Genomic DNA, 24,120 nt, shown 5'->3' with positions numbered 1-24,120 from the left:
AACACTGTATTGGCACTAAGTATTTTTATGTAAGTATCTGTGGGGAAAACTTTACATTTATAGCTACTCATATCCCAGCATCCCCTCTCCAACCCATGGATAACTCACATGGGCCATTTTGAAGGCCCTTTTGTGATGGCTCATGACCTACATAGGTATCTACATTTTTGCTTTGGTTTTTTAAGACATGCCTTTTCCCTGCTCTGCCTCCTTGGTCCCCACACCTTTTGTGGCCTCCCTCACTTCCATGTTAATAATCCCTTGAGGCCTTGGCCTTAAAGGAGAGATCAGAACTCCCTGCCAAGTCAGTGTTTCTTAGCCTTCATTTAAATTGAATGATACAGGAGAAATTAATAAGCTCTACAAAGGTATTTTATTATAGCTTTCTTTTAGAGGGTAAAGTCTCATTTAATTTTTAAAAATATTATGATAAATGTAAGAAGCATTTAGGTATTTATAATGTATTCTATACTTGTATGTACACAAATGACAGAATACAAAAGCAGCTACTTTTGTGGAAATTGATTAACACAAAAATGTCTCATGTTTATCATAAATTGAAAATTTCTCTTTAAAGGTTTGGCTTTCTGTTTTTGAGGAGTATTTAATGACCTGGAAAAAAATGCTCATGATATGTTATTAAGTAATAAAGGAAATTGCAGTTGGCTTGTTCAGTATAAGCCTAATTTTGTTTTTAAAATTTGCATGCAAATGCATATAGAAAAAATAAATCTTGAAGAATGTGCACCAAAAATTAGCATTATTTACCTCTGGTTAGTGGCGTATTTTTTCTTTTTTTATGATTTAATAGTGTTTAATGAATATATATCACTTTTACAATCAGAAGCGATAAATGTTATTTTTAAAAATATGTCATCTTTTCTTTCAAAAGATGGGATAGAAATATATAAAAAACAATTTATCTTATTTAAAGAGCTCTAGTGGTACAGTGGTTTGGTTATGGCTGCTAACCAAAATGTCAGCAGTTCAAATCCACCAGCCACTTCTTGGAAACCCTATGGGTCAGTTCTTCTCTGTCCTAACTCAAAAATAAGAATAACTCGCCAGAAAAAAAGAATAACAAAAATAAGAATAATTGCATTCATAACACTTTCATGTTATTGTGAATCTGAGTTTTTAGATGTCTTCTTGTTTCTAACTAGCATTTGGAGAACAGTAATCCATAACTTTCTGTCATAGTTCTAGATGTCTTTCAGTTCAACTGGCTTACTCTAGGAAGGAGTCAGTTGCCATCTAGTCAGTTCTGACTCATGGTGACCCATGTGTGTCAGAGAAGAACTGTGTTCCGTAGAGTTTTCGATGGCTGATTTTTTTAAAGTAGATAGCCAGGCCTTTCTTCCAGGCTGCCTCTGGGTGGACTCAAATCACCAAACTTTGGTTAGCACTGAGCACATTAAGTGTTTGCACCACCCAGGAACCCCATCTTACTCTAATGGCTGCTGTATATTCTAGCACATAATGGAGCCCTGGATGGGAATGGAGGTAGTTGGACCCAGTCCACAGCCCTGCATCTTACTGGCAGGCTGCCTGTGCAAATGAATATTATGATATCGTTTGTGTAGCTAATGTAAGTTTATAAAGAGCTACCGCACACTTGATCCTTCCAAATCAATCCTTAGGTGGAGCAGATATTATCCCCATATAAAATCTGAGACTCAGAGAATTTGGGTGATTGGTCAAAAGCAGTGGGAAAGCTACTCGCTGCCTCCTCCCTCCAGGAGGCATTTGAAAATGTATGAGGGTGTTTGTTGTCTTCATCTCAAAGATGAAGAGGCATTTTTGTCATGTGATGGGGTAGGGAGTGGGGCAGGGATGGTGAGTGTTCTGCAGAGTACCGGCCAGTCCTGCCCAGTGGAGTCGTCCCTGGCTCAGTGTCAGTAATGCCTCCACTGAGATGCATTGGCCTGAGATTGTACAGCTAATATGCAGTAGAGCCAGGACTCACACCCATGCTATTTGAATCCAAGCCCTTTACCAAAAACCAGTTGCCATCAAGTCGACTCTAACTCACGTGACCCCCATGTGTGTCATAGTAAAAATATGCTCCACAGGGTTTTCAGTGGCTGATTTTTTTGTTTTTGTTTTTGTTTTTGTTTTTAACCAGGCCTTTCTTTCTAGGCACCTCTGGGTAAATTAGAACTTCCAGTCTTTTGGTTAGCAGCCAAGCACATTAACCATTTGCACAACCCAGGGGCTGGAAGTTTTTTACCACTTCCTCCATATTAAAGGCATCACAGAGTTAATTCCCATTTCACTGGGAGCTCTCGCTGAATAAAAATTGAATTCATGGTAGCTGTTCTGCAGCTTATGTCATTGCGACTCTTTGCACCAGAACTGAGGCACAGCACATTTATGTTCCATAAAACCTCAGCACCCTGTACCTGTCACTCCTCTAGTCATGCCCAGTGCGGGGAGAGAGAGTGCTGTCTTTTGAAAAAACCGCAGCCTAATAGGATGCTCTACCCACAGTCTGTGATCCAGTCTTACTGACTTAAAAACCTTCCAGATAGGGAATTAGGTGTCAATTTCAGGAGTTTCTAATGTGCTGTCTTAGGCTTCATACCTATCTGGTGGACTTGTATAGCCTGCTGTTGGAGCCTTATTTAAAGTTTGGTTTTGATGTCAGCTAGCAAAGACCATTCATGAAATTTATTCAAGTGGTAGAAATAAAACCAAATTTAATGAAAAGTCATACAGTGGAGATGACCTAAATATAAATATTAATGCGATTATTAAAAAAAAAAAAAGAGGAGAGGTAGTGATCTTAGATTATTGTTTTCTTTCCTTCTTTCAGTTTCTTCCTCAACTTTTTATTTTGAAGAATTTCAAACCTGTTGGTTGGGAGAATGATAAAATAAAAACCTATATACATTCCCTTTTCCTAGATTCACCAGTTGTTCTAAATTTGCCACATTTGCTTTATTCCTCCCTTCCAACTATGTGTGTGTGTATATATGTGTGTGTCTGTTGTACATTATATAATTTTTTTGTTGAGCCATTTGAAAGTAAGTTCCAAGCATCCTGATAGTTTACCACAAAACACTTCACCACGTATCTCCTAAGAAAAAGGACTTTCTTCTACATAACCACGATACTATTATACCTGAGAAATTTAATATTTCCAGAATATTCTCTAATATCCAGTCATTTTTCAAATTTCCCCAGTTGTCCCAAATGATCCTTTATAAGTCCCTTCTCTCCACTTTTCAATCCCAGATCTAATCAAGTTTACTTGATACATTTGGTTGCTAACTTTTCCTTTACCCTATAGAACATTATATATACATATACATATTTTGTAAAATGATCTTTCAGAGTCCAGGCTGATTGTGGTGTAGAATACACACTGGGCTTGTGTGCTTCTTCATACTGTTGTTTAACTTCTCTATTTCTGAAAATTAGAAGTTAGATCTAGGGGCTTAATAGGTGATGTTGTGTGCTTGATATTACATCACATCGGAAGGCAGGTGATGTCAAGTCATCCCATCATCAGCAGTTTGATCTCTTTGGTAAGGTGGTAACTCAGACCTCACCATTGTTAAGGTACACTTCTCCTTTGTTATTAGTAAGCCATCTGTGGCTGGTAATCAGGCCCCCATCTACCTTTCAGCCAGTGGTTTTCGTTTTCATGGATAATCCTTGCCTGGATCAGTTATTACATTGGGATATTGTCTGATATCCTTTATCCTTGCTTTCTCATTCTGAATTCCCTATAGAGTATGATCCAGGCCCTCAGTTGTTTATGAGTTTTTTAGCCATTTCCTTGGTGGTTAGCTAGATTTTGCTGTGATTGTAAATTATGTGATTATAGATTTTTTTCTCTTGCCTTTGGGATAGAGAGGAGTAACTTTAGCAGAGCATTTACTACACGCCAGGCATCACACAGTCTCCTTACATGTAGAACTTCTTTTGCTTTCCTCCCACACAGCACCTCAGACTAGCAAAGTGACATGACTTGCCCAAGGTCACCCAGCCTGTATGGTGGAGCTAAGACCAAGTGAAATCTTTGGGCTTTGACCCAAGGTTTTTCAACTCTTCTGTGTTCTCTCCAATCCCCTCTTCTGACTGTACCTCCCACCCTACAGTTCTCACACAATGCAAATGCCTACTTGACTGGGTAGGTCCATTAACAAGGGAAGTCAGCCAGGAGGGAACTGTGCCACTGGAGAAACGTAAGTCACCCATCTCTAAAAGGGGCAGGTGCTGCTGAACCTCAGACAAATGTGGTCCTGGTGCTGCCAGATCTAGATCTGGATATTAGCTGCCTCATCTTTTTGATGTTGGCAACCGATTTATGTATTCTGAAACTCATCAGCCAAGCCACCCATGTTTTGGCACCGGCACTGCTGCCGGCTAAGTCAGTCAGTCAAGGCTTTGTTTAGAAATGGCATTCATCTTTTTTTTAAAAAACAAACCAAAAAAAACCCCTCTTTTAAACAGAAGTTAATATGCTTGAGATGTGATACTGCTTCGATTTAAGGGGTGTTTTGATTTTTGAAGGGGGGTGAGCTTCGTAGAAGTGTTATTAACTGACATATTATAGACTCTTCCATATCTTAATTGGTAAATTAACAGCACAATAGTAGATATTTCATCTGTAGGTTTGAAAGAAGGTAAATACATTTCCCTTTGAAAATCACCGGTAGGATTTTTTTCTTTTTCAAGTTGTTCTCCAAGTGCTTAAGAGAGGAATGAAATCTGTCTGTTTTGCCCGTCTTGCACTCATTGTCCTTTGTGTATATTTAACTGTGTTAACGAGTCATAGAAGAATCTGTAAGCTTGTTCTCTTGACAGGAACTGAAGCAGAACTAATGCAGATAAATAGCAACACTTCTCAAGATGGTCCTCTGTTGTTTTAGTGCTAGCTGAGGACAAAAACCTTTTACGTTAATTCTGTTTTTAGCAAAATTGTTCTTTTTGTGGATTGGGAAAAGGGATAATGATGCAGGTAAAGACCTTCTCTAGTCTTACTTCATAGTGTAAGAATTTAGTCCTGTCCTCCCATTTTACAGACTAATGACCTGAGGCACAGAAGGGTTGAGTGGTGCCCAGATCAGACATGATTAGCATGCATCTCCTGTGATTGCTCCTCATCCTCCCTGAAGCTGAAGTTTTAAAACAAGTGGTGTCTTGGTTATTTAGTGCCGCAATAACAGAAATACCACAAGTGGATGGCTTTAACAAACAGAAATTTATTCTCTCACAGTCTAGGAGGCTAGAAGTCCATATTCAGGGTGCCAGTTTCTGGGAAAGCCTTTTTCTCTTCATCGGATCTTGGGGAAGATCCTTGTCATCCGTCTTCCCTTGGCATAGAAGTTTCTCAGCACAGGGACCCTGGGTCCGAAGAACATGCACAACTCTCCTCTCTGCTTGATTCTTTTCTTTATATCTCAAAAGAGATTAACTCCAGATACAACCTAATCCTGTAGATTGAGTCTTGCCTCATTAACGTAACTGCCTCTAATCATGCCTTGTTAACATCATACAGGTTAGGATTTATAACACATAGGATAATCACATCAGATCACAAAATGGTAGACAATCACGTAATACTGGGAATAGTGGCCTAGCCAATTTGATACACATTTTGGGGGGACAAAATTTAATCCATAACAAGAAGTAACCATAATGTTTCACCCTGGTACATCACCTCATTGTCCACAATGTTCCTTCCCATCTGACCCCTCCACCACCCAGGTTTCTACCACCAGTCGCAGTTAGACAAGTAAAGAAGCAAAGTTCTAAGCAAGTGCTGTCCAACAGAAATGGAATGCACGTCACATGTATAATTTAAAATTTTCTAGTAGCCACATTAAAAAAATTATAAAATAAAAAGAAATGGGTGAAATTAATTTTAATAATCTATATCTTATTTGGAGGCCTGGTACAGTGGTTAAGAGGTCAGCTGCTAACCACAGGCTGGCAGTTCGAATCCACCAGCCACTCTTTGGAAACCCTATGGTGCAGTTCTCCTCTCTCCTATAGGGTCGCTATAAGTCAGAATCTACTCGATGGCAACAGGTTTGGTTTGGTTTTGGTTTATGTCTTATTTAATCCAATATATATCCAAAATATTATTGTTTCAGCATGTAATCAGTATTAAGAATTATTGAAATCATTCACAATTTTTTGGTACTTCAAAATCCAAAGTGGATTTTACCCTTAGAGCACATCTCAGGTCAGACTCGCCACATGCCAAGTGTTGAGTGTAGCTAGTGGCCACTGTATATTGGACAGCGCAGCAGTGCAGAGGACAATGTCCAAAGTCACACCCAGCTAGGTTCTTTATTTTAAATCTCTTAAGAGAAACTTAATCAGCTTTCTTGTGCTTCCCCCAATCTGAGACCACATATTTCTGTCCTCTTTGTGCCACTTTTTCCTCCAGCTAACTCTAATTACAGGGAGACTCTTGGTTTGCCCATAACCACTAGCTCAGCAGTTTTCTACCAGTCCTGGCAGCTGGTGAGACCAATATGCACTGCCATGTAAATGATAGTGTAAAGCATACTTCCAGATTTCCCCACGGCAGAATTTCCATGATTTTCTTTCTGTTAGGAATAACTCAAAGGCATTTTTCAAAACCAGGCTGACTTTTTAATTCTTTCTTAAAGGCCTATCCTAATCAATGAACTCTTAAAATACATACTAACTAGTAGTTGCCCCAGGACCTCAGCAGCCCAAGTAGGCATTATACATTTTAAAATATATTTTTACACCAAATATACCTTCCTTTTAATTAATAATGATTGGGTTTTTTGTTGGTTTTTAACTAGCCAAATAAATAAAAAACAGTTGCCATTGAGTTGATTCTGACTCATGGCAACCCTGTCTGTGTCAGAGTAGAACTGTGTTTCATAGGATTTTTTAAAAATAATTTACTTTATTTTTGTTGTTGTTGAAAATATAAGCACCCTGGTGGTACAGTGGTTAAAGCACTTGGCTGTTGACAGAAAGGTGGGTAATTCAAACCCACCAGCTGCTCCACAGGACAAAGATATGGAAGTCTGCTTTACTGCCTTGGAAAGCCTATGGGGCAGTTCTACTCTGTCCTGTAGGGTCACTATGAGTCAGAATTGCTAAGACTCAACAGTGGGTTTGGTTTTGATTTTTGTTGAAAATATACACAGCAGAACATACACCAATTCAACAGTTTCTACATGTACAATTCATTGACATTGATTACATTTTTCAAGTTGTGTAACCATTCTCATTCTTTTTTTTTTTTTTTTTCAGCATTATTCCTCCCCCATTAATGTAAGTGGCTGATTTTTTGACAGTAGATCACCAGACCTTTCTTCTGAGGCACCCATGAGTGGACTCAAGCTCCCAACCTTTTGGTCAATAGCTGAGCACAGTAATCATTTGCACCACCCAGGAATTTCAACTAGCCAGATACTTCCCCAATATATTAATCCTGTTTTGAGCATTATGCACAATGAAACATCAGTAAAGGTTAGACTCCATTTCCATTAAAGGTCAAGTCCCTGAGCAGTGACTCAATTACTTGAAGTATTAGACTGTACATTCACAATCCCAGGGGAAGAAAAGACCAAAGAATAATGTCAGGCTCCTGGGGTTTGTTATGATAGATTTTATCTAAATACAAACTCTGATTTGTAAGAACTGAAATTTGAATAGGGGAGAGATTGTCCCATATTCTTCATTAGAGGCCAGACCTCTGCATCTTCCAATATTCTCCGTCAGATGAAGGATAGAGCAAATAATACCCCTTTTGTTAGTCTGCGGTCTTCTCCAGTAATTGAAGGATGACACCACAAAGCCAGTCCCTCACCTGAAAGATAAGTGAATTTTCCTTAATTGTCTGCAACACTGTAAGTCTTAAGATTTTTGACTTGATATCGACCTTACTCATTCACACACTCCTGAAATCTTCCATTAAAAAAACAAACAAACAAACAAACTCTGGGTCTAGGGTTACATTTGGAATCAGAACAATATATTGTGAGGCCCTGTTTTCTTCTCTCATCTTGCCACTTGCCTACATTAGTGCTCCCCTCAAAATCTGAAACCAAAAATCAAACCTATTGCCATTGAGTGGATTCTGACTCATAGCAACCCTATAGGTCAGAGCAGAACTGCCCCAGAGGGTTTCCAAGGCTGTAATCTTTACAAAAGCAGACTGCCACATCTTTTTCCCACGGAACAGCTGGTGGGTTCGAACTGCCAACCTTTAGGTTAGCAGCCGAGTGCTTAACCACTGCACCACCAGGACCCCTCCTCCCCAAAATTTGAGCTCCCCCAAATCAGAATCCTTTTATTTGCTCTAATTGAAAGGCATTTTTATTTCCTTGAGTGGATATCTCGTGTTCATTTCAAAATGTCGTTTAGTAGCTCTATTTCTGCTAAATAACCAGAAATTATAGTTGACTCCAGCCAAATGGCTGAGTCCCTAGGTTTTGCTTCCAAGTATGGTGCTGAGTGGAAATGTTTTGGTTTCATTTTTAATACTAATAGTTGATTAAAAAGTGATGGATGGGGCTGAGAATGGGGAGGGAAAAGGAAATAAAGAGTATAGTGGCAGAGCATCATCTACTTTGGGGATTCTTGACCTGGGGTTTACATTAGAATCACCTGAGGAGATTTAAAAAATCCTGCTATCCAGGCTGCACTCTGCTCAGTTAGAATCCCCAGAATGTCCAAGCAAGTGTATAAGAATCTTACTCAACTGTATCCGTTTGTCAAAACTTGGGGAGAATTTTACTGCATATAAATTATACCTCAATAAACTTATTGTCCTGATATATATTTGTACGCATGCATCGAAAGTTTTGACACCTGCCAACGTGGAGAATATCTTGACGGTGAAATGCTCTGGAGTCTATGGATAAAAAGCTCAGAGTTGAAACAGTCATTCATTTACTTGAGTAAACATTGAAGGAGCATTGCTAGGCTTGTTTTTGCCCTGGGAAAACAGAGGAACAGTGAGACACAGTACCTGCCCTTACGGGAGTTCTTTTTTGGGTGAGACCACTATCCAACAATTACAATGCAGTGTGAGAAAGGAAATACGAGTGTGTCTAAGGAGCAAAAAGAGAGGAGAACCTCAACGTACACGCATACGCACACACACTTCCACCTCTGCCCCACTGCCACCTTAAAGGTGGAACTGGGTAGGCATTGTTGTGAAGACTTAAACACAGAGGAGAAGCCCCACAATATTGAGTCTTGAGGCATGAGGAGACAAGAAGCTGGAAAATATTCTGCCCGTTTTCAAAAGGAATAGCCCTCAGAATTTGATTCTAAAATTTTTTTTTAAAAAAAGTTTATGACACCATTTGTTTTTTAAGGTGATTTCAGTAACCATTGATGCAATTCAGTTTGTTCACCGTGATATATCTAGTCCCAGAATGAGTCATGGTGCCTGACACACAGTAGTACAGCATAGTAGGTGTGTTGAGTTGAATTGAGCTTTGAGTAGTTTTGTCTCTCCTCTGACATCTGTATATTAGAATATATGTCACTGCATATAGTTTTCAAAATAGCACCCAAGTTGCTTCTTGTAAGTGTTGTTTCCAAAATACTAAAAATCTTTGTCCTTCAAGGAGAGCATATTTAAGAATATGTGAGTGGTTTCTGCTGCTTTATGCCATGGTATGATTTGATTTTTATATTTTAGGAGCATTAAATCTTTCTAACCTGATTTTTACTCTTCCTCATTCTTAAATATATCTGAGGTTTTGGAAAAGTAACGGAACCAAAAGATCATGGCATTTCATTTCTTATTAAGTCTGCTATTCACGTACACACAGAAAACAACACTGTTTTTTCCTAGATATTAGGTGCTCTTTCAGGATTTGGGAGGGCAGAGAGTATTTGAGATTAGCTGGTGATACTACACTGAAAAACATAGTTGATGCTGGGGTGCCTACTCACCCAGGACAATTGGTCTCCCTGCATATTTTGCAGCTTATATGCAGATTACCTTCGTTGGTTACTCTGATGTTGCAGGACAGAACAGGAAAATTGTTAACTTGACCCTTTGACGATGTTGTGATATGGAAGGACAGAAAGGACCAGCTCCTATGTTGCTTGGTTTGGAAGGCTGAGTGATATTTCTAGAGGTGCCCTGTGCACTGATAATTTTTACTGTTGCCCAACTCTAAAAGCAACATGCACTCCAGGTCCTGTTGCTTTAAATAGCCATCTGGATAGGAGGGACATAGATGATCTTGTGGTAGCTAGACTTGAGGTTTTAAAAGGCAGTATGGACGGGGTATTGGCTTTAATGTTGGGTATGTGTTTGGATCTGAGCTTCATTACTCACCAGCTGAGGGGCCTTGAGCAAGTCACATAACTTCTGTGAACCTCAACTCTCTACTTCCAAAATGGTGGCTATTTTGCGAATTAAAGGAGATAATAAATGTGATGCTAACATGATATCTGGCATTAATAAATGCTTACTCTGTGTTAGGTCTCTTTACACTTCCCCTTTTTAGCCTTGGTGGTATAGTGGCTAAGAGCGACAGGGAGCTACAGCTGCCATCTGAAAGGTCAGCAGTTCGAATCCACCATCTGCTCCTTGGAAACCCTATGGGGCAGTTCTACCCTGTCCTGTAGGGTCTCTATGAGTCGGAATTGACTCGACAGCAATGGATGTGGTTTGTTGTTTTTTTTAGCACAGATACCAATCATGTCATTTCCTTGTTAAAAACTTTTCATGGCTCCCATCACCCACTGACAAAGGTAGTTAAGACGTTTTATGATCTGTCTGCCCAACCCGCTTCTCCACTGCTTCTGACTCTCATAGCAAAGCCAAGTACCTCTGTGCCCTCAGTGGGCCTTGGGCACTTGCTTTCCAGCCCTTGGATGCCTTCCGCCCATCTCTTGGAATCTAGATCCAAATCTACTGCAAGACTCATCTTAAATGCACTTCCTCTTAGCCCCTCGGGCTGGAAAATTCACCTCTGTCTCTAGCACCATGTCTTTCTCATCACAGATGCTCAAAAAACAACTAAAAGGATTGAATGTATTCTAGAACAGATAACACAAACTGAAGAAACAGGTGAAGGTTACTTGCAAGGTGCATCTTTCTATCAGGGCAGAGGCCTTTGCTGGGAGTATAAAAATTTGACCAGCCTCTCTGAGTGTGTGTGTGTGTCTGTGTGTGTGTGTCCCTGTGCATATGCATGGAGAGAGTGGGGGGATGGGGAGTAGTGTGTGTGTATGTGTCTGTATGCTAGTTCTTTCTGTTATGAGCTTTCCTCCTCCCTGGCCCCCTGCAAGAAGCCTGCAGAATAGTAAATGGCTTTCTTCCCCTGCAGGGGCCCATCTTGGCCTGCCCAGTCAGACTGCATCCACGTGACCCCACCCCGAAAGACACGGCTTCCGCCATCACTGAGAGGGCTCCCAGAGACAGATACCGTCTCATGCAGCAATACCATCACAGCCCCCTCCTTGCTTCCAGCTGCCAGCTAAGGGGAACAAAAGAGAATGAACCACAGCAGGGAAAGGAAGGAATTAAGGGACTAGAACAGGAGGTTGACATTTTTGTTTTAAAGAAAGAAATGAAGGCTTTTCCTTTTACTTCTCTGGTTAACATTGTCCACAGGTTCTTTCCTCCAAATTTCTCCCAGTCCTCGATTCTGAAAGCCACTAAGGCAGCCCCTTAGCTCTACAAGCTTAGACCGTTGATAAGTGATGTGGGAGAATGCAGTTTTAACTGGGTCCTTCGTTAACCACCCCTGATTTACAGAGGGAGGCTGTTCAGTTACAAATAGTTTTTGTTCTGCTAAACCAGAGGCTCCCCACACTGTGTCATCTGCCTGCAAATTAGCTAGAGGCACAAGCTTTGCATTATGCAGAGTATTTATTCTCACGATTATTATGCTGAAAAGTGTGGTTTCTCACTTTTTTGCCAGTACTGAGGTTCTCACCCGGAGTGATCTGAATCACCTGGGGAGCCTTTACAAAATACTGGCTCCCCCGACCTTCTGCCCCTGCCACACCCATGAGAGTAAGGGGGTATCGGGGCCTCCCTAACCCCGTGATGTTAACCTCAGTGTCATCACGTCTTGCTTTCTCAGATGTTCCTTATTAAATTTTTTAGATGCAGGATTCCTTCCCAGTAACAACTCATTTGAAAATCCTTCTTGTTGTTGTTGTTAGGTGCCATCGAGTTGATTTCGACTCATAACAACCCCATATGACAGAGTAGAACTGCCCCATAGGGTTTCCTAGGCTATAATCTTTACGGGAGCAGATTGCCTGGTTTTTCTCCTGTGGAGCCACTGGGTGGGTTAGAACCACCAGCCTTTAGGTCAGCAGCCAAGCACTTAACCATTGAGCCACCAGGGCTCCTTTTGAAAATCCTTCTTCTTTCCCAGAAACATAATTTCAAGTTTTTTGGTTTTTTGTTTCGGTGGAGGGTTCTTGGCAAAATCCAGTAACCAATTTATTTTTTAAACATTCTACCATGGAAATTTTCAAATTTATAGAAATTAAACAATGTAGTGTATGGACCCCCATGTACCCATCACCGAGCTGCAACAGTTATCAACATTCTGCCATTCTTATTTCATCTACTATTTTTGCTCTTTTTTGATGAATTCAATTTTGTTTAATAGATAAGAGAGCAAGCATAGTTTGTGAACTGATAATTGGTTGTGTCCCGACCATGTATTGACTCTAATGTGTGCCAGAAGCTTCCCATTCATACCTTATTGCATTTCATCCTCACAGCAACCCTAGGCATTATTACCCACATTTTATAACTATGCAGATTGAAGCTCTATGAAATTACACGCTTGCCCAAAGTCTTCCAGCTTGTAAGTGCTCAAACAGGGATTCATACCCAGAGATGTCTGATAAGCATGCTTTCTCCTCTAAGGTACACCTTAGAAAAATAAAAACCGTAAAAAAAATGTGCATTTAAAAATATTCTAGTACGGATAGATGGATAGCTGTGTGATAAAGCAAACCTGTTATAATGTTAATGTTAGAAGCTGGATGGTGGGTATGTGGGTGTTCAGTGTAAAATTATTAAAACTTTGTATCTGAAATAATTCACAGTAAAATGTTGGGGAGGAGTCTAACAGAAGCAAATTTTGTCTTAAACATCAAGTAGCAGATGAGCTACACAAGCTATTCAGATACCTATCCTGTTGATGGGGGCAGTGCTGGTTCAGTGGTAGAATTCTCACCTTTGGTGAGGAGACGCGGATTCAATTTCTGGCCAGTATACCTCATGCACAGCCACCACCTGTCTGTCAGTGGAAGTTTGTGTGTTGCCATGATCCTGAACAGGTTTCAGCAGACCTTCTGTGGTTAAGATGGACTAGGAAAAAGGCCTGGCAATTTACTTCTGAAAATCAGCGAACGAAAACTGTTTGGGTCCCAATAGTCTGATCTGTAGCCAGTCATGGAGATGGTGCAAGACCAGCCAGCATTTCATTCTATTATGCCATGGGGTCGCCATGAGTAGGGCCAATTTGACAGCAGCTGACAATAAAACAACAGCAATAATATCCTGTTACTATCTGCTCCAGATCTGAGCTTGGTTGAATTTTAACTTTAAAAATAGCAAGCCATGGATGGAGATCACCTGGACACATAGCTAATCAACAGTAACTGGTTAGGTCTTAGAGAATGCAAAAAACCAGATGTGGAGGCAAAGCCCCTCTCAGAGCAGCCCCTCAATTGCCGTCCGACAGCTCAGGAAGCCTCCTCACTGTTGCTGCACCATGGAGGCCAGAGCCAGGCCAAATAACGGGCAATTCCTCTTTCCAGTCCAGACTGCTCAAGTGGGATTTTTATCATTGACCCAAAGGAACATTCTGCATACATACAACCTATGTGTTGAAACTGTTCCATCGCAAAGAAGAGCACAATCAATTTTTTATGCTACGTTGAAAACATAGAGCCACCCACACCACTCCGCTGTGTAATGCCAGCCCTGATTTGATGTAAGCTGGTGGGCCAGGAACTGCTGATCAGTTTTTGCTGTGTTGGAAGTGACGGTTGGAGGCATGGATACCCTGTTCGGGGGACTTCTGAGGGTATTTTCTTGTTGAAGGTAGAAGGAGCTTCTGGGTGGCCAGCCAGCAGGCCCCAGAGTGCCTGCAGAGAGCCCAGTGTTTCCCAGCAGCCACCCATCTCCTTCCCAAGCTTGGCTGCCATTAACATTACCCAACCTGCCCTTCAGTGCTCCTGGCCCAGGGAAAGCTCTGCCCTTCTAACTTTAGCTTGCTATGGAGAGAGGAGCTGCTTGGAGATCTGAGAGCCACCTCTCCAGAATCCTCCAGTGTCCTCACAGATTACAAAACTATTGTCACACCAGGAAACTAGGACATTTCCAAGAAAACTTTTCCCACTGCTTTTCCAGCTTCCCCTTCCAGAATTCCAGTTGAATCTTGGAGCCCATGTGACTCACTGATGTTCACACCATTGTACTGTTCTCCTTTCACTATACCCGAGCAGATTTTAAAGCCCTGAAGAGGTACCTGTCTTGTAAGTTAACTACTCCATTTGCTTGCCTCATCTTGACATCACTAGGAGAGAGGGAAGAACAGACTTGATATTCAAACCTGGTGTGAATCCCAACTCCACTGTTACTAATTATGAGACTTCGGAAAAGTTGCTTTAACTTCTTTGAGCCCAACTCATAGGATTATTGTGAGGTTTAAACTCAGATAAAGTATGTAAAGGCACCTAACCTAGTGTCTGACCCATAGCAAGTGCCACTAAGCACTTTTTCTGTTGTATGTGTGGTATGTCCTAGGTATGATACTAGAGGCTCTGCCCTTCAACCCATGACCCTGCCAATAGCTGGTGGTGTGATCACACCCTGCCTCTTGGCATCTCAGTTTCCTCATCTAAAAACAGATTGCAGGTTCTCCAAGATTCTGTGTGTTTTTTTTTTTTTTAATTCTGTTATCTACTTGCTCCTTAGAGGACTCCATCAGATTGGAGAGGCACAGGAAGGTTCTATGCATGGGTCATGGGCAGCCCAGAAAGAGTGAGGGCTGAGGGCATATTGGAGACTTTGGTGAGATTAAGATGGAGAACGTAGGGGAGAAATGATAAAAGTGAGACTGAAATCAAAAGGCTGACATTTCTCATGGCTAATTGCCTCCATTAACAACTGCCTCTTTTGACATGAGACCAGAAGAACTGAATGGTGCCCAACTACCATTACTGAATATTTTGACCAAATATTCTATAGGAGAATCCTGATCAAAAGGGTGGGCTCTGGAACAGAATTTCAAATTCTCATGGAATCCAGACTTTCTGGAGCCATTGAGGCTGGATGAACCCTCGAAACTCTTGCCCTGAGATAATGTTTAAACCTTAAACCAAAAATATCCCCTGAAGTCTTAGCTTAATTAGTAAAGAGTATCTGCCTTGAGCATTATGTTCTTTTAAAGAACTATATATGGGAAACTATATATGAGATCAAATTAACAACAGCAACTACAAAGGATAGGAAGCTTAGGGGGCAGTAATTATATGTTAGTGGAGGAGGAACAATTTGGAAAAGGAAGATGAGAATGGTTGCACAACTCAAAGAATGTAATCAGTGTTACTGAGTTGTACATGCAGAAATTGTGGAATTGGTGTCTGTTTTGCTGTGTATATTTTCAACAACAAAAATAAATTATAAAGAAAAAAGGTTGGCATTTCTAAAAACTGAGATTTTCACTTGGTCATTTGGCCAAGGGTGGGCCCTCAGGAGGTTTAGTTATCCCACACTGAGGAGTGTTGGTGTCTGCGCTTCCTTCCGGTCACTTCCCCACGGGAGACCTAATTGCAGACTGGTCCCATGCAACTCCCTGCCAGACAGGGAGGCTGCTTTGGATGAGTAGACAGTGCAAAACTGCTACCCACGCATGCTGTTGCTGGCTTCCTCCTGAAAATGAGTTCTGTTATTTCATGTGGTCTCTCAGCCAGGAGCGCCTGTTTGCTCAGCTTTGCATAGCACACGTTAAATCTGTTGTTAGATTTGCAGTTCAGCCTTTCTTGTGGATCTTCCATCCTTAGTGTTGGTTCTGCCTGCTGTAGCCGTGTAGGCACTCAGGGACGCATTTCCTTCCTTCTCTGCAGCTGTGAGGGGACCAGTAGTTGGGTTCTTTAAATGCAAGCAGATGGAAGAGAGCTGGCGGAGTGTGGAGGCAATTAGAGGATTTCTTCTTCCACCCAGTGCAGGTTTTCTCTCGGTGTGTGGCTGTTCTTGCTGTTTTTTATTTTCCATTTGGGTTTTGTCAGGCTGTCACCTTTTTTCTAGGCTGTATTTTGCTGCTGGTTGCAGTAGTTTGCAAAATGGGGTGACTTGGTTGCTTATTGTTTGGAATTAAACTTTTCACACGGAAGTATGGATGATGCAGCTGATGATGATGATGGCACTTCATATTTTAAAATAGTCTGCAACTTGTAGAGTGCTCTCACATACGTTACTGTCTCATTTGGTCTGGGCAGAGGCTCAGACAAACATAATGGCTATACCACTTTGCTCAAATAGGGCTTTTTTCCCTTATCTTTTACACCATCTCTGTAGTCAAACCACAAAGAGGGAGAGTAACTGAAAGAAAACTATAGCCTTCTGCTCTAGTCTTTTTCTCTTCCTTGTTCACTCAGTCAGTTAAATATTTTTCAAACACTTTATGTGCACACCACTGGATTCTCTGGTGACTGTTAGGTAGTTGAAGCAGACAGCCTTTGCCATAAGGAAGCTTCCAGTCTAGTTGGGGAAATAAGACATACAACTGTGAGAGTTTAGCTAACAGTGCCTGGCACTAAGTAACTAGTTGAATGGGTGGGTGAATAAATAAATGAATAACATAACCCATCAAAGTCCTGAAAAACAAAAAGAGTGAGGGTGGAACTGGGAGGTGTACAGACTTTGATAGGAATGGGTACAGACAGATGGGCCAGGGAACAACTCGGGTGCAGAAAGTGTCTGGGTGCCCGGGAGGGAGAAAGCAGAGGACTATGCAGCATTGTGGATTGTCTGCTTTCATGATTTGCCATTGTTAGTGTAGCTAAATGAGGGCTGAAGATATCAGAGAAAGCCATGTTGATAGATGTAAACTGAGCTGAGTGAGCAGAGAAGATGCTATTCTCTGTTGAAGGACAGGGGAAGCAGAAAGGAGGGAGAGATTGCTTCTAAAATTGCTGTTGGGGAAAAGTGCCAGTGAAATTGTCCCACCTTAAAGGATCTGTCTCCTGGAGCCTACTAAACTGCAGCCCTGTGCTAGGAACTGGGAGAAGGCAGTGGGGAAAATCCAGGAGATATGAGGTCTTGCCCCAATCTTTGAAAGACCCTGCCATGCACAGGAAACAGTGAAATAACGTGAATTTCCCACCCCCAAATAATCAAGTGCTGGGATAAGCCAAGGAGTTCAAAGAAGGGGGAGACCAACATGGCCCTGAGGAGCTGAGAGGAAGACTTCCTGGAAGAGTACTGTTAGCATGGGGCCTGGCAGATGGTCAAGATAGATAGTTGCATGGGGATATATACCATCCTGGGCAGAGATCATGCTGGGCAGTGGGAGATTGATGGAAGAGGTGTAGATGTACTAGAGTGGAGAGCACGGAAGCCAAGCTGCGGAGTCAGAGAAAGTTTCTGAGCAGGGAAGTAACATTATAAAAGTGGTAAATGGAATCTTTGTTTTAATGCCTTGCTGCCTCACATTCCGGTCTGGGCTTTGCATTGCCCCCCACTGACAGTGCAAGAGTAAGCCAAGGGGAATAAGTGGCTTCTTGGTATGGGCGTTGAATTTTTCAGTATCTCCTGATGACACTGATATACTCAAGGCCAGATGCCCAGTGGTAGACCAGGAATAACAAAAGAATATCCTCCAACCGTCAGTAGGACTTTATTTTTGTTGGTTGTTTTGGCCACCATGAAACTACTTATTTTGTGAATGTTGTGGAGCCCACCGTGAGTTCGTATTGTGTGAACTCTAGGTGTTTTCATCATGGTTAATTTTTTTAAAACAATATCTACATTAATACACGCTGCTAGTATTAAGAGCCTAGAAAATACAGAAAATCACAATGCAACAAACAAAAGTCACCCATTATCCTATCACACAGAAATAATCACATACGTTGTTAGTATTTTGTTCAATGTCTTTTCTCTATGCAAAATTTAGAAATTTAAAAAATCTATTTCAAACTGTACTTAATGTTTATACTCTACTTTTTTAAAACTTGGCAATGTACTGTGAATATTTTTATGTTAATAAAATTTATTTTACAATATGATTTTAGTGCTATGTACTATTCCATTGTATGTATGTACTGTAATTTATTTAATCAATTAAATAGAAAATCAGTCTCCTATTTTGCTCGTTTTGGTTGTTCCCAGTAGATTACGTTTGTAACATGTTTTAAATGACCAATGTGTGTCTCTCTTCAAGATACCCATCTCTTTCATGATATGGGATGCCATTTTGGAGGGCCAATTCCTGCTGACTTTATTATAAGCTGTGTGTAACAGAGACTGTCTACTTTATTTTTCTTTTAAGGCAGAATTTGATTTGCAGTGGCCTGAAACTTCCTGCTTGTGTTTCTTTTCCAGTAATAACTGTGATTCACCACAGTTCAAGGTAACTCCATCTACAAGGCTTCCTTTTTTTTTTTTTAATTGTACTTAGACGAAGGTTTACAGAGCAAACTAGTTTCTCATTAAACAATTAATACACATATTGCTTTGTAACATTGGCTGCCAACCCCATGACATATCAACATTCTCCCCTTCTCAACCTTGGGTTCCCCATTACCAGCTTTTCTGTCCCCTCCTGCCTTCTTGTCCTTGCCCCTTGTCTGGTGTGCCGATTTAGTCTCATTTTGTTTTATGGGCCTATCTAACCTTTGGATGAAAGGTGAACCTTAGGAGTGACTTCATTACTGAGCTGAAAGGGTATCTGGGAGCAATACTATCGGGGTTTCTCCAGTCTCTGTCAGACCAGTAAGTCTGGTCTTTTTTTTTTTTTTAAGTTAGAATTTTGTTCTACATTTTTCTTGAGCTCTGCCCGGGACCTTCTATCCTGATCCCTGTCAGAGCAGTCAGTGGTGGTAGCCAGGCACCATCTAGTTGTGCTGAACTCAGTCTGGTGGAAGCTGTGGTAGTTGTGCTCCATTAGTCCTTTATACTAACCTTCCCCTTGTCTTTGGTTTTCTTTATTCTCCCTTGTTCGCTACGATTGAGACCAGTGGAGTATCTTAGATGGCTGCTCACAAGCTTTTAAGACCCCAGACGCTACTGACCAAAGTAGAATGTAGAACATTTTCTTTATAAACTATGTTATGCCAATTGAGCTAGATGTTCCCTGAGACCATGGTCCCCACAGCCCTCAGCCCAGTAATTTGGTCCCTCCAGGAGTTTCGATGTGTCTGTGGAGCTTCTATGACCTTGCCTTGGACAGGTTGTACTGGCTTCCCCAGTATTGTGTACTGTCTTACCCTTCACCAGAGTTACCACTTATCTATTGTCTATTTAGTGTTTTTCCATCCCCACCCCTCCCCTCCCTCGTAATCATCAAAGATTGTTTCTTTTTGTGTGTAAACCTTTTCATGAGTTTTTACAGTAATGGTCTCATACAATATTTGTCCAAAAAATATGGAACACTTCACGAGTTTGCTTGTCATCCTTGCACAGGGGCCATGCTAATCTTCTCTGTATAGTTCCAATTTTAGTATATGTGCTGCCAAAGCAAGCACAAGGCTTCATTTTTTTGGAAGTGGAATTTTTCAGTGGGAACCACTGAATAGAGATTAATCCTGTAAGTCTTCCATGAAATTATACATACTGACTCTCAGAGTTTCACAATGTAATTAGGTTTCTTGTGTTTCTTATTTTTTATCTTCTCGTGCTTATCTGGGTGAGATGTGTGTTGAAGAGCAGGAGAGGAAAGTTAAGAAAAATAAAGTGTTCTTTTTTAAAAATTACTTTAACTGTTGCTGGTACATAGGAGCACACTTTTTCATATTAAAGTAATATCTAGCAAGTCTAATAATTTATCTGTATTTTTCTTAGGTTTTCTGTGTAATTATATCATCTGTTTTATTTCTTCCTTTTCAATCTTTTATTTTTCTTTTCTTACCTCTCTGGCTAGGACTTGCAACACAGTGTTAAAAAGAAGCAGGGATAGGACACATACTTAGCATGTTCCTGATTTTGAAGAGAATTCTGCTAACATTTCACCATTAAGTATGATGCTCACTACTGGGTTTTGGTAAATACTTCCTAATAGGTTAAGAAAAGTCTCTTCTGATCCTGGTTTTCTTAAGAGTTTCTATCTTTAAAAAATCACAAGTGAATGTTGACTTTTATTGACCTCTTTTTCTGTGTCTATTGCTAGGATCATAGGCATTTTCACTTTTAATCTGTTAACGGGGGAATTACTTTAATCAGTTTTCTAAAGTTAAGCCATCCTTGCATTATTGGTAAAAAATCTAATGTAGTCACGGTACAAATTTTGCACTGTTGGATTCAGTTTGCTAATAATTTATTTAGGATTTTTCCATTTGTATTTATCTCTGAGATTGTCCTGTAATTTTCCTTTTTTGTACTGTTTTTGTATGGTGTGGTACTAAGGTTATACTAGCGACTTTCATTTTCAATCTCTGGAACTTGCCTTTTTCTTCTGGGAGTGCGAGGACGGAGTTCTAAATATGCCCATTGGATTAAACCTCTTAGTTGTATTGTTCAAATCTTCTATATCCTTTAATTCATTAATCCCTAAGAGAGGTGTTGTTAAAATCACTCACTTTGTTTGTCAATTTGTCCTTATAATTCTCGGAGGAGCCCTGGTAGCACAGTGGTTAAAGCACTCGGCTGCTAACCAAAAGGTTGGCACTTCAAACCCACCATCTGCTTTTCGGGAGAAAGATGTGACAGTCTGCTTCCATAAAGATTACTGCCTTGGAAATGATTTGTTTTATACATGATAACCTTTATTATCCAGGAAAAGTATTGAAGAATTTTAATTGGCATTGTCCTTTTTCCCTCAGAATGTGGATTTCTTCCTTTGACTTATAAGCAACTATGAATCCAGTTTCTCAGAAACCCAAGCATTCATCTTCAGATTACCTTCTTAGCTTCAATACTATGGGCTATCATAGGAAAAAAAAAAAAAAATCATAAAACCATAGAGCTACTGGGCTTGAAGGAGCTTTAAAGTTCACCTAGTCTAACCAGTATCTGTTCACCCAAACTCTACCAGAACATCTCTAGTATCAAGGTATTCTCTGTCATCTCTGGGTGTCAAGGTATTCTGTACCATCAGCTCTCATTATAATAAGCTTTTTCTTTTTTATTTTAAGCCAAATGTATCTCCTTGTGACTTCTCCTCTTTCTTCCTTTGGAATCATAAGAAAATATTCTTCGATATAACAACCTATCAGTTTTTTTAGGCTTCTTGAATGTCTTCTTCTCTAAGGAAAACAATTTCCAGTTTTAGAATTAGTTTTTCCCAGGTGCCTTCAACATCCTAATTAGTTTTCCAAATAAGCTATAGATTCTATAATGTCACGGCTTGAGAAAATATCAAATTACATACATACATATACACATGTATGTGTGTGTATACACGTATGTGTATGTTTTAAGGCAAGTTTTACTGAATAATTGTTAAAGGAGCCCATCAGAAAAATATCCTGTATTGGGGCTAAAACCAACTAACCCCGTCATATAATGATTTCTTACTCTCGAGGAAAGCAAATGAAAGTAAGAGACTTGACTCTTGCCTAATGCTCTTAAGCATATACACCAAGATCCATGTGACCCTTTTCCAAAAGATAAACAATGTACTGCACAAGGAAGGAGAGCAACACATACTAACGAATTTCCTGTTTTAAAAAAATCTCTTTGTTTAGAAGTTATGCTGGCTTGCTTTCTATGTTTCTACTAGAGAACAGGGAGAAACTTGCCCTTCAGTTGCCCAAATGTGGTGTTATGTTTGGAAGTTCCGTTAGTCCACAGTTTATACCGAGGGAAAGTAGTAAAAGGTGTCAGAAGACTTCCTCCTCCGTGGGAACTTCTGTGTTTGCAGGAAGTTGCCTCTGAGTCATGGGTGCTGTCCCCGTCTCCTTCATTATCCACTGCAACCATCAAGAATGCAAACCCCTGCTTGAGGCCCAAAACTATTCAGACAATTGAAGAGTCCCACCTATGGAAAGACAGTGTATTTGATAAGGAACAGTATTGCCCTTATAACTAACTGGTCTCTGTCTCTTGGTGCTTAAAATTACCAGTCTACTGCAATTTAAATAATCAAAGTTTAGTCTTGCTTAGATCTGCTGAGTGCAGCGTCTAGTTTAACAGATTCTGAATCATGCTCTTTTCTGTTAACATCCTTAGCTCAGCCTGACTGAGGAGAGGACCTCCATGACCACCAGCAAAAATCCTCTCTCCTTGGGTGAGCTGAGCTAGGCATGTTAAGCAACTTTACCCAATACGTTTATATCAAAAGCATTCACGATTCTCAGTGTTTCTGGAGCCTTGGTTTAAGTGTGGCCGAGCTATATTTCAGTAAATACCACATTAGATCACACTGGCTTTTAAGCAGCCATGTCAAACTATTGACTCAAATCGAAATCACTTTCAGCTAAAATCCCCTCCCCCAAATCTTTTTCACACATGCTGCTGCCAAACCACATGCCTCCATCCTGTACTTAAGCAACATTTTTTGTTGTTGTTGTTCAGGCCCTCACATTTTCCCTTACTAATTTTATCATCTCAGTTGTAGCCTGTTACTCCAGCCTATCAAGATACTTTTGTGTCTTGAGATTGTCATCTATAGCATTTCCTATCTCTCCAGAAATTTATGCTATCTGAACATTTTACCAAGCAAATATTCCATGTCATCATCTAAGATATTGGCAAAGTTGTGGAAGAGCTCAGACTCCAATTTATGTCCCTAGAGGCCTCCTTCTAGGTGAATATAGAGTCACCCACCAATGACATTTAAATATTATCATTCACTTCATTGCCCCAGTATCCAGTGTACATTTTCCTGTCTTATTCCCAAAGGTATTATAAGAGACCTTTTTGGATGCCTTGCTGAAGTCCAGAAAGAACCATATTTCTCTGATCCTTGTCAAGGTAGAAGGTGGGCTAAATATTCCTCATATGAAAAAATCCTATCTGAAGGAACAGACCAAATGCTGAACCACTTCTTTAGGATTACCCAAATCTATTGTTTTTGTTTTGATTTTTCCATCTAGCATGCCTTGATGCTTTTTCCAAGCAGTAAGACAAATTATTGTTGAGAGTTCAAATGCAGGGATGGGACTGAAATTTACCTAAAGTTTTTTTATCCCTTCTTGAGCATTCAAGTTAATGATTTCCCTCACTTACGCTAAACTATCAAATACTAGAATGTTCCAACTAGAATGTTAGCAATAAACTAAGTCTTCTGTGCCATTCCATTAGTCGACAGCCCTGTCTCTGCATCCATCCCATCCTCATCACCACCTCCCTAAATCAAGATTCATTAACACTGTCTTGGATTGCTAGAGCCACTTCTTAACTCTGTGTCCCTCTCAGGTGCTCCCTTAGCTGAACCATCTTAAACAGAGCTGCCAGACTCTGAACAAGTCACTCTTGTTCAAAACTCTCCAGAATCTTCCCTCTGCACTCTCAAGTCCAGTCCTCCTCCCTTGGCAGGTTGATTCAGGGCAGCCACTGCCTCCCTCCTTAGACCCTATGCCACCTAAATGGCTCCCATGTCTCCCATGCCTTCCTGACTGCCTGCCTGACACTTGTCTTTGCTCAGCTGTGCCTGTGGCCAGGAATACAAACCATCTCTACATTTAGAAAGCTTGCTCCTCTATCAAGTGATCAACTAAATACTTCCCCTCAATAAAGCTTTGACTGATCTCTCTACTGTAAGTAGTTTCTCCCACCCGTACACTCCCAGTGACACTGTGTGGCTTCCAGGTGACATTTGTCTTAAGTAGAATTATTTGTGTACTTGTTTTATCAAAAGCTACTCTGGGGTGAGATGATAGCTTATTCATCTTTTTAACTCACCAAGGGCTGGGCACCTAGTAGATAGAACATGTTGGATGGATGGATGGATGGATGGATGGATGGATGGATGGATGGATGGATGGGTGGGTGGATGGATGGGTGGG

General features: G+C 40.6%; 1 protein-coding gene and 1 non-coding gene across 13 annotated transcripts in view; one reads left to right on the top strand and one right to left on the bottom strand.

The window, feature by feature from the left end:
* Positions 1 to 24,120, top strand: part of FYN (FYN proto-oncogene, Src family tyrosine kinase) — a 235,043-nt gene that overhangs the window by 105,932 nt on the left and 104,991 nt on the right. The window contains exon 1 of one of the 12 annotated variants that reach the window (XM_012554411.2): positions 18,507 to 18,587. The exons of the other annotated variants lie outside the window; for them this stretch is intronic. The gene's annotated coding sequence lies outside the window, so the exon portion shown is untranslated. Of the gene's footprint in view, positions 1 to 18,506; positions 18,588 to 24,120 lie in introns of those variants that run through there. 12 annotated transcript variants of the gene reach the window in all.
* Positions 19,595 to 19,701, bottom strand: LOC111819763 (U6 spliceosomal RNA). Its single transcript, XR_002823335.1, has one exon. It is a non-coding gene; the product is annotated as a U6 spliceosomal RNA (small nuclear RNA).

This window comes from Trichechus manatus, unplaced genomic scaffold, assembly GCF_000243295.1.
Source record: "Trichechus manatus latirostris isolate Lorelei unplaced genomic scaffold, TriManLat1.0 scaffold00017, whole genome shotgun sequence".
Classification (NCBI taxonomy): Eukaryota; Metazoa; Chordata; class Mammalia; order Sirenia; family Trichechidae; genus Trichechus; species Trichechus manatus.
This window is presented reverse-complemented; position numbering and strand designations above follow the sequence as displayed.